The sequence below is a fragment of the Acanthopagrus latus genome, chromosome 16 (genome assembly GCF_904848185.1).
Source record: "Acanthopagrus latus isolate v.2019 chromosome 16, fAcaLat1.1, whole genome shotgun sequence".
Taxonomy (NCBI): domain Eukaryota; kingdom Metazoa; phylum Chordata; class Actinopteri; order Spariformes; family Sparidae; genus Acanthopagrus; species Acanthopagrus latus.
In genome coordinates, this window is record NC_051054.1 from 24,429,663 (window position 1) to 24,439,165 (window position 9,503).

Genomic DNA, 9,503 nt, shown 5'->3' on the forward strand with positions numbered 1-9,503 from the left:
CACAATTGGTTAGAGTGAAGGAGAAACAATGGCATCCTCCTTGTTATCAGTAAATATGTGATCCATCCCCCTCGTTACCCACTGAACTGAGATTAAGAACTGAGGGCAAAACTTGCATCCCCCTCTCACAGTTATATTTGAGCTAATCATCTGCTAGGACAGGGAAAATCCTGTTACAGAGATGAGGATAACAATGAAACAGATATGCACTGCAGTCAGAGCCAGAGCAAAAGTGCCATGTGTTGAGGGAAGTTAGATGTAAGGCCCAAAGGTGACTTGTCAGCGATTTCAGGGGGCTGTGTCTGAGGAGGCCTCCAGGTAGCAGGTGGATATGCCCTAGTTCGAGGAGCCACAGCTCTGTCTATTCACTTACACTTACAAACACACAAAAAATGCATGCACAGATACACAGGAGGCATGTGCATAAAGCTTGTAAAGAAACACACAAAACTTGACCCACAGAAGTCCCTGAGGGGCCACCAAAGTACAGGTAGATAACACTGTGCAGCCCTTATAATTTTACAATTCCTCTTAGAATAGTGTTATTAAGTATAATCAAATGCTTTATTTATTGTTTTCATTATCCATCCATCCATTAAACAGTCTATGCCTCAGTATTACGCTTTACAGGGTCGCAAGGGGGTGAAGCCAGTCCCAGCTGACTATTGTTTGAGAAGCTGGGTACAACCTGGACAGACCACATTTCATCTGACAGACCATTTCCCCAATTAACCTGCATGTCTTTGGAACTGTGGAGGAATCCTCAGTACCCTGAGGGAACCCAGCACATGTGCAGAGAACATGCAGACTCCACACAAAAATACTCCAGAACCCTCTAGCTGTAAGGCAACAGTGAAAACTACTGCACAACGATTAACTATTCAGGATAAAAAAAAAAAAAATAACCATGATTCCAGGCTCTATTTTGTCAAAAAGAGGATACCTGCTGGTATATCTTAATGACTTAGGATATCACTCAAGTCCATAAAAGTAGCTGCAGATAAAGTTTTCTGGCCTCTGATGACAAAGAGATTGCATGTGATAAATTTATGGATAACTGACAAAATGTCTGCAGCTGGGCTTCAAAAAATTATCGAATTGAGTCAACTGCACATGACAGAAAGAAAGATTATCTAAACTAAAACAGCCTTTCCACTTCTTATCATCATTGTGATGCCTCTCAAAAAAAGGAGCTAAATCAAAAATGAGTGTGCTTCAATTGTTGCCCAACACAATCCTTTTCTGCATCTGAGTTTGATTTTTGGAGCTAGTCAAACCAAGTCATAAACACTAAGTGGTCAAAATTGGATCCAAATCATTGCTCCCCAAACAAAACTGTATGTTCATGAAACAAAGTTATTGATCTGTGCTGTTTTCCTGTGAATTTCTGTGAAAGTGTCTGTGTGTACGTGTGTGTTTGTGTGTCAATATTTATGCATCTATGTCTGTTTATGTTCCAACTGTTGCAGGCATGTGTACACATACACTTGCCCTTATTCACGTATTTGGTACTGCAGTCGTGTGTGTGTGTGTGTGTGTGGATGAGCCATCAGTCCTAAAGAGGGACTATGCTGCTGTCAGGCGATGACACCTCTTATTTGCTGCTGTCCTGTGAAGCGGAGCTGAAGGCAGAGGTCAGGCCACCCTCACAGAGACGCTGCGGCTCAGAGCACATCATGTGTTCCTGCCTGCCTTCCAATGCTGTGGTATAGAGCCCAGCCCAGACACACACACACACACACAAACATATAAATAGACTAATAATTGTCCAAATGTTTTATTGTCTTTAACAATTTGCTTTGAGTCCTGATTGAAGCAAATAGTGGTTAATATATTGTCAGCAGTGTGTGCTTACAGTTATGTATTTATATTCACTGTTTCCTGCACATCAGTACTGCTATTGTCAATGGTTGTCATACCCCCAGTAAGCCACTCATTCGTCTTGACCTATGTAACATGCTGTCTTCGGTTTGCAGTTCCACAATGTTATATTCACCCAATATTGCCTGTGTGACTGTGACATTTAAGAATGATCAAAACCGACAAACCTGATTTACAGAGTTAGTATAAATAGGGAGATTGTGCCCTCCCTGATTGCCCTGTTGAATAATGGATGCCTGTTTGGTAATCATTTTCCAATATCAAACCACTTGCCTGTAGACTGGCCTAGCAGAGTCCCATTCTGTTCTGTCCATTCTTTCTTTCTTTCTTTCTTTTTTTCTGTTTCCAGCTCTAACTGATCTCTTTGTCTTGTTGGCCAAAAGTATCTGGGGACTTTCAGTAGTGACGCTACAGTGATACTCATTACTGAGGAGGTGGATGTTGTGTTTGAAACATTTTGTTTTCTGATTCATCTTTCATTGAGAGAGAGAAAGTCAACAGTGTTAGAGCTGATTCAATTTGTAAAAGTTTATGCAAAATATGCAAGCTGAGTTTGGAAATAGAATTGCTGTAACACAGTTATAACAAAGTTAAGTTGGCTTAGAGGGCTCCACAGTTAATCAAATATTATTGAAGTCACAATATGGCCAAGTGCAATATCTAAATCAAAGACACTGCAAATTTGGAGAAAGGTAAAATGTATGTAAGTAAAGAAGTACAGTTGTGCTGAATGACGCAATACTGTAGTGCTAAAGTAAAGAATTACTGTAGTGATGCAGAGACATCCGTACCTACAACGATGTTTATTTGGTTCAGACCCCATTTGAAAATGGATTTTCAACATGTTAATTGTGATGCATAAATCATCGTTCCCACCGAAAGTGAAAGTCAAAATATTGCAACATGATTTTTTTTTTTTTAAATATGGTGCAGCCATATGATTTTTAATTTTATTTATGGACCATTTCAAAGACACATTTCCATCAAATTGTACTAAATAAAAATTCTGAATTATAAATCATTATTTATGTTCGTCATGTTTGTTCAGAATACCGCATGCCCATCTTGCATGAACAACATATCTGGCAAATATCAAACCCCATGTCAGCTTTCAGTTATATCTGGTTGAATGTGAGGTTTAGCTCACTAAACTACCTAGAATTAAAAGAATTAGATGTTACTTCCTCCCTGGTGGCGTGCCTAGGCAGGGTCTCAGGGTAATTAATATAGATGGTTTGGCAGGGGTTGAATTACCTGCTTTTGTACCCTCCATTTCTTTCATGGTTTGCATATACAACCTTCAGTCCTAAATAAATACAGTACTAAAACTAATTGTAATCGCATGACAACAACACAAGTACATTCAAGGTCAGAGCTTTGATGATATCGTAGCAGCACTCTAAACAGCTGCTCCTGTGCTCTTTGTAATATTCTTCAAGGCACAGTTGTGCCTCTAATGGGAAAAGGCCAAACCAGGTTATGAAAATCCTTATTTACAGCTAGCTGCCTGGCTCTGTGAAGTAGGTCACAGCAGCTCTGAAATGGAACAAACCTAACTCGCACCGTTTAATACTTTTCTTTTGAATGCTTGTTGCTGTATAACGGCACTGGAGGGAAAGGCACATAAACATTGTTTCCACCCCTCCTTAGCAAGTGCATCTTGACTCTCTGTCAAGAAAACAACAAAAATAGGCAGAAACATTATCTCCAAACCCTGTAAATACCAGTGGAGGGCAGCTATTAATACTATTAGACACATCTAGAGTGTGAGTGACTTTTCCAGAGTAGCTGACTAGCCTATCCTCCTCCTACTAAATTAAGAAATAAAAAGATGCAGTACAAAACAGCCCAGATTAAATGATCCTATTGGCCTGCAGGTCAGGCAGACTAATACAGTCTAAAGCATCTACATCTACACTTTATGCTCATCACCATAGACTTAGACATTTGCAACTTATTCAACATGTCTGACACTGTTGCATGGGTGTGGGGCCTGGGGTGTAGGTGCATGTTGTCCCCTGGGGTGATTGATGCCTGTGGGAGGCTGTTATGCCACAAGGTGAAAATGTCCATTAATCAGTCGCACTTCCTCCATTGCCATGGCTTTCCCATTACCAGCATACTCCGAGCAGCCTGATTGGTTTTTAATTGGCCTGCCTGCCAGGAGATAGATCATGTTTTCCCAGAGTAAAGGCATGGAGGTGTATGTGTGTGTATGGTCGCATATTCTGGTGTGGGCATCCCCTCCAGGGAGGGATACCCACGCAAAAATGCGCTCTATGCACCTATTTTACAGGATGGAAGAACCTCTAGATGTAGGTGGTAACCTGCCACTTGTAATATTATCCCTTATGCCACTCACCAGTAATGAAACCTTTCTCTTTTAAATTTAAGCAGGGACTTGACAGCCACCAATCATGCAAGTAATTATACAAGAATGTCCCATCTGAGATAAAGATTGGCATTCCCAAAAACTTCATCTTACCCATCTAAAGGTGTTTTCATGAAAATTGTTCTTCATACTTCATTTTGAATTAAATAGCAGAAACATCAGCTTTGTCATGTTGGAAGCTTTTGCATTTCATTTATTTTACTTTAAATACAGTATACATACAGAAACACAAAACAGTACTATTTAGTTCACCTGGCTGTGCACAAGAGGGTAATTTAGTTATCCAAGGTTTTCTAGGTAAGAGTCATATATACAATACATACAATAATTCCATAATGTAATCTAGCCAAAGTTAAATTTTCTAGTGGCTTCTTTAAATCAAAAAATTGGCTCTGAGTGATGAATGTGGCATAATTAATAGCAAGCATAGCAAGGATGCATGTGTGAAGGACAAGAGAGCAGCTACATCTTACGCGGAGTCGAATTCAGTATTGGCATTGTGTCTACTCAAATAGATCAGTCCCCTCTCTGCACTAGCCTGACCACGTCATTGAGGCTGATTGGAAGAACACATTCATTCTCTGTGATATCTTTGCCCAGGTTCATAAGGACAAATGTTCACAATGGAACCACAGTGTTCCTTCTGGCCTCCATACAAGTTAGCAAAAGAAAAACAACTCTACTCAGCTAAAATTACTATTTGAGATGGAATGTTTAAAATAATCCCAGCTGCTGCCCTGTTGATGTGTGTCTTGCTATGATTTTGTAGGGAAAAAAGCAGATAGCCGCCATGCATACTTTTATGGGCAACTGTATGCAAGAAGTCCAGCCTATAAGCCTACAGTCTTGGAGTGGAGAAGCATGATCTACTGGGAGCCGCAATCAGTACAACAGAGGCCGCAGATGGCAGTGATTCTGACAGAATGTCCACTGGCTCTCAGTGTGTACAAGGATGTAATTCAAGGTGAAATTATCTTCATACGTTTGTTGGTGAAATACAATTTACAATTTTACAATAAGTAGTTTTTGTCATAGTAAAAGTAAACTGATGTAACATTGTGATGCATGGTATACATATAGTTCTGCTTTTATTCGGATACATTTACTCCCTGGTTTGAAGTGCATTTGTCTGCGTTCTCACACACATGATGCAGCTGCTTTCTTTTCACATGCCAGCAAGGAGCTTCACAGGGAGGGCATATGAGGTTCACATGCTTTTATTCTGATCCTATCCTTCTCCATGAGTTACCACTTCAAGGATGTGATCCCTCACTGGCTTGCAACCCACAAACTAATATGTTTAACTACTAAAATAATAATAATAATAATAATAATAATAATAATAATAATAATAATAATAATAATAAGACGTAAATTAAAATTGTATGAACCCCAAAACATGTTGTCCCTGGTTTCTCTCTAAACTAAAATTAGGCTAAACTAATATGTACATATATACAATGTACATATTTGCAATGTACATATATTTACAATTGTTAAAGTGTTATTACTATTATTAAGTAAATGTGTTTTGGAATATACTGTAATGTTTTGTTCATACATATTTTTGTATACACAGTATTTCCATCTGTGAAGATGTGACCACTACAGCAGATCACACAGAAAATCGAGCATTACTGCAGAGTCATTCTATGGCAGTGTATGGTTGATGCTAAGCATGTGTGTGGATGTGTGATCCAGCCACTCAACATGGAGGCTAATATTAGTGCATGACTGCCCCCCAGCCCCCACCCCCAACCCCCCCTTGCTGATTGCAGGCAGGGAATCCCCAGGAGGGTTTTTGCTGCTCATTCATTAGGCGGCTGAAGAATCAGGGGCGTACAGTATGTCCCATGCAAGGCTGGCGTAAAGACCCCCACCCATCCATCCACTAGGTTCAGTCTGCTGCCATACATGATTCTGAAAAATCTGCCTTTTTTCACATTTTAATACTGTTTATAAACATAAATAACTTTTAACCAATAATGAAAAACAAGAACAAACTGTTCATAGAGGCAGAGACTCTCACACATTACAGTACCTTAGTACAGTGCATCAGTACATCTCTTATGACCTTACAGTCCATATTCAGCAATCCCATCAACACCCAGTTTCCTCTCCCCTTCAGTTCTGACTAGACTGTTGTGATTATGGGGGGCTGGGTTCCTCTACTTTCATACCAGAGAGAGAGGGAAGGAGAGACAGAGAGAGAATAGATGTGACTGGGGGGGGGTTCCCGCAACGTTGGTTTCAGTGAGACCCGGGTAGCGTGCTTCCCCTCTATAATTTAATCACATTCGGCTGTCTCCCTGTCCTCGGCTCGCTCAGCAAAGCACATCAGGCACCATGGTGGCACAAACACACACACAGTTGCACACACTCTGCACGACGACACTAGTCTCTCCTAACAAGCAAGACATTTCCTTCCAGCTAAAGGAACATTCCAAATAACATGGCTTCAACTCATGCCAAGTGGCTTGTCTTGACTGCCTTGGTAATATCACACGATCCTCAGTAAGACACAGAATACTTAAGGCAACCATACTAAATACAAAGGCTCATAATTCATACGGTGTGTAGGGAAGTGTAGTACAAAAAATTAACTATAAACTGGAAATGGTTAGAGGATGGAAAGGCTACAGTGTTCCTAAGCCTGTCTTTAACCATTCTCTTAAGCTTCTTTCTATAAGGGTTTGACAATTAAGATTGAATCTAAAACAATAAAGAATTGATATTGGTATAAAAAGACTTTTACTAAACCTGCATGCTGTAGGTGGATTTCTTGTCATAAAATGTCTTCTTTGCATGGCAAAGGCGATGTTACAATCCATCACAGTATCCCCAAATGTCACCACACGTTGTCTCCATCATTTATTGACATGAGAAACACTAATTTTGACACACTTTAGGCAAGCGAGTGCACACACAAGTAGCTCACTTTGTATTTGCTTTGTTTTGTCTTGATGGAATGAAACATGTTGCAGTGCATCTGCCTTCTGCTGTGTATATACAGTATATGCCACCCACGGGAGCACCCACAGGCACACACAACAACATCTGCATTGTCACAGAGTGCATCAGAAAAATACTGTGTATAGGATAAAATATAAACTGAAGGGACTACTGCACACGTGTCTGTGTCATTTTTTATTCATGCAACTCAACCAAAGAGTTAACTGTATTTGAAGTTGGAAACCCAAGCTCTCCTCCAAATGTAAATCTTATCTTGTCCTTGCTACCCTCTAGATCTCAGACTGACAGCACATAGAATACACAACACACAACAAGAGTAGAATAAAAGCTCTTCAAGCATGCAGGAACATTCATAAAGCAGCAGGAGTACAAAACTTACAGAACAAACTTTTAAATGGGTGCTTCCATTAGACCACTACATTGACAAGTTTCTTTGTAAAAGTAAAACTACATTCAATATGGAAAACGCCATTCATTTAGTTAACAAAGCAATTCAAGAGTGTCAAAAGCTATGCTAACATAAATGTAATGTAAGCCACCTCCAAGCAACATGACTGGTGCAATGATAAACTAACCAAATATTTATTTCTCACTTAAGTCGCTGCACAAGTAGCATAGCATTCCATAACTAAACCTATGTGAACAATACAATGTATCAGAGCAACACAAGCAGATAGAAACTGTGTAGAATTCAAGCCATAATTAATCCAACTGCCTCAGATTAAATCACATGTAACTTATGTCTTTAAACAATGGAAAAGCAAAGACATGAGATGATGCCATAAACAAGTACAAGTTACCTACCAACTGCAGTCTTCTCCTTAAACTTTTCCTCTTGCTCTCCAAAATGCGTTTTCCTTTCCTTTCACTTCTTCTTCTGTTACTTCTCTCCCTTACTATCTCCCAATTCACTTACTGTGATCACTGCAAAGTTCTGCTCTCCTGCATGCAAATCATTTTTACGACTTGAGAGCTGACTGGGAATGAAGGAGAGAAGAAGAGCGAAGGGAGAAAGGATGACAGAGGGGTGGTAGAGTAGAGATAATGGTTTGAAGGCAGGCGACCAATCGGCCCGGAGCCTAATGGAAAAAGGGAATCAGGACACACCAATGAGGCGCAGCCTGGAGAGAGAGAGAGAGAGAGAGAGAGAGAGAGAGAGAGAGAGAGAGAGAGAGAGGAGGAAACAGGCGAGGGAATGAGGGATGGCGAGAGCACAGTCGGGAGGAGACGGTGTAACGCAGACTGAGAAAGACATTGAGGCAGAAAGAAAGCCCAGAGAGAGAGCGCAGAGAAATAGAGAGAGGTAGAGAGAGGACTGCTGTTCATAACGGGTGGGCAAGGTAGGTTGAGAGAAGCCAGCATCCCAAAAGAGATGGAGAGACTGCAGATCTGAGAGAAGTGCGAAAAGAAAGAAAAGCACAAAGGACGATAAAGAGAAAAAAGAGAGGCAGAAACAGGAAGGAAGAAAGGGAAAGAAGGAAGGAGCTGACTTACCCGGGTAATGCTAGTGGCATCCTTCACACACCGCCTCGCAGACTCCACACACACATACACATGCACCCACCCCAGCGATACAGGCGCACGCCGTGCTGCCGCTGAGACTAACCAAAAGCAAAAACAACAAAGGAGAGGACTGCCAAAGCTGACTGGTATACCCTAAAGCAATCGTGTCTGTGTGTGTCTGTAATTGTGTGTGTGTGCGTATGTGTGTGCGTGTGTATGTGCGTGCGCGTCAGGAAGAGAGGGTGGGAGTGTGTATGAGCATGTGTGGTGATGGTTTAAGCAAGCTAAAATGTTCTATCTACTTTCTCGGTCCTGTAAGCTGAACTGGTTTACTTCTCTCTCTTTTCCCCTCTTTTTGTGTATCTCACTCTCTCTGTACACTGTGCATGTGTGTCCTCCAACACTCAATATGTTCTTTCTCCCTCCCTTGCTCTCTCTGCCTGCTAATGTGCCCACCCTTCCTCTTCTCCCACTTATACATTTGTTCAGGGCTGCAGACTGTCTGCTCCCAGAGTCAGTTCTTCCCACAGGCCCTGGTGGAGATGGAGGGAGCAAGGCTGAGAAGGGAAGGGGAAGAGAGGAAGAATAGAGGAGGAATCAGAGTGATATTAAGCCATGTGAAACATGTACAGTAAATTTATTTCAAATAGGTTAGGCACAAATTTGTGCCTTTAAAAAGGCAAAATGAGCTCCACTTGTGGTTCAGTGCACCATATTTGGCTTGGGATCATTCAAAGAGCTGGGAGAGAAATAG

General features: G+C 41.0%; 1 protein-coding gene across 13 annotated transcripts in view; it reads right to left on the reverse strand.

The window, feature by feature from the left end:
* The window catches only part of myt1lb (myelin transcription factor 1-like, b), a 100,901-nt gene extending 92,029 nt beyond the window's left edge, over positions 1-8,872 (reverse strand). For 12 of the 13 annotated variants that reach the window (XM_037072531.1, XM_037072521.1, XM_037072526.1 and 9 more), the window contains exons 1-2: positions 8,741-8,776; positions 8,051-8,367 (exon numbers count right to left, since the gene is read on the reverse strand). The gene's annotated coding sequence lies outside the window, so the exon portion shown is untranslated. Of the gene's footprint in view, positions 1-8,050; positions 8,368-8,740 lie in introns of all 13 variants that reach the window. The other variant, XM_037072519.1, reaches the window with a different exon arrangement.
* Between the last annotated feature and the right edge of the window lie 631 nt (positions 8,873-9,503).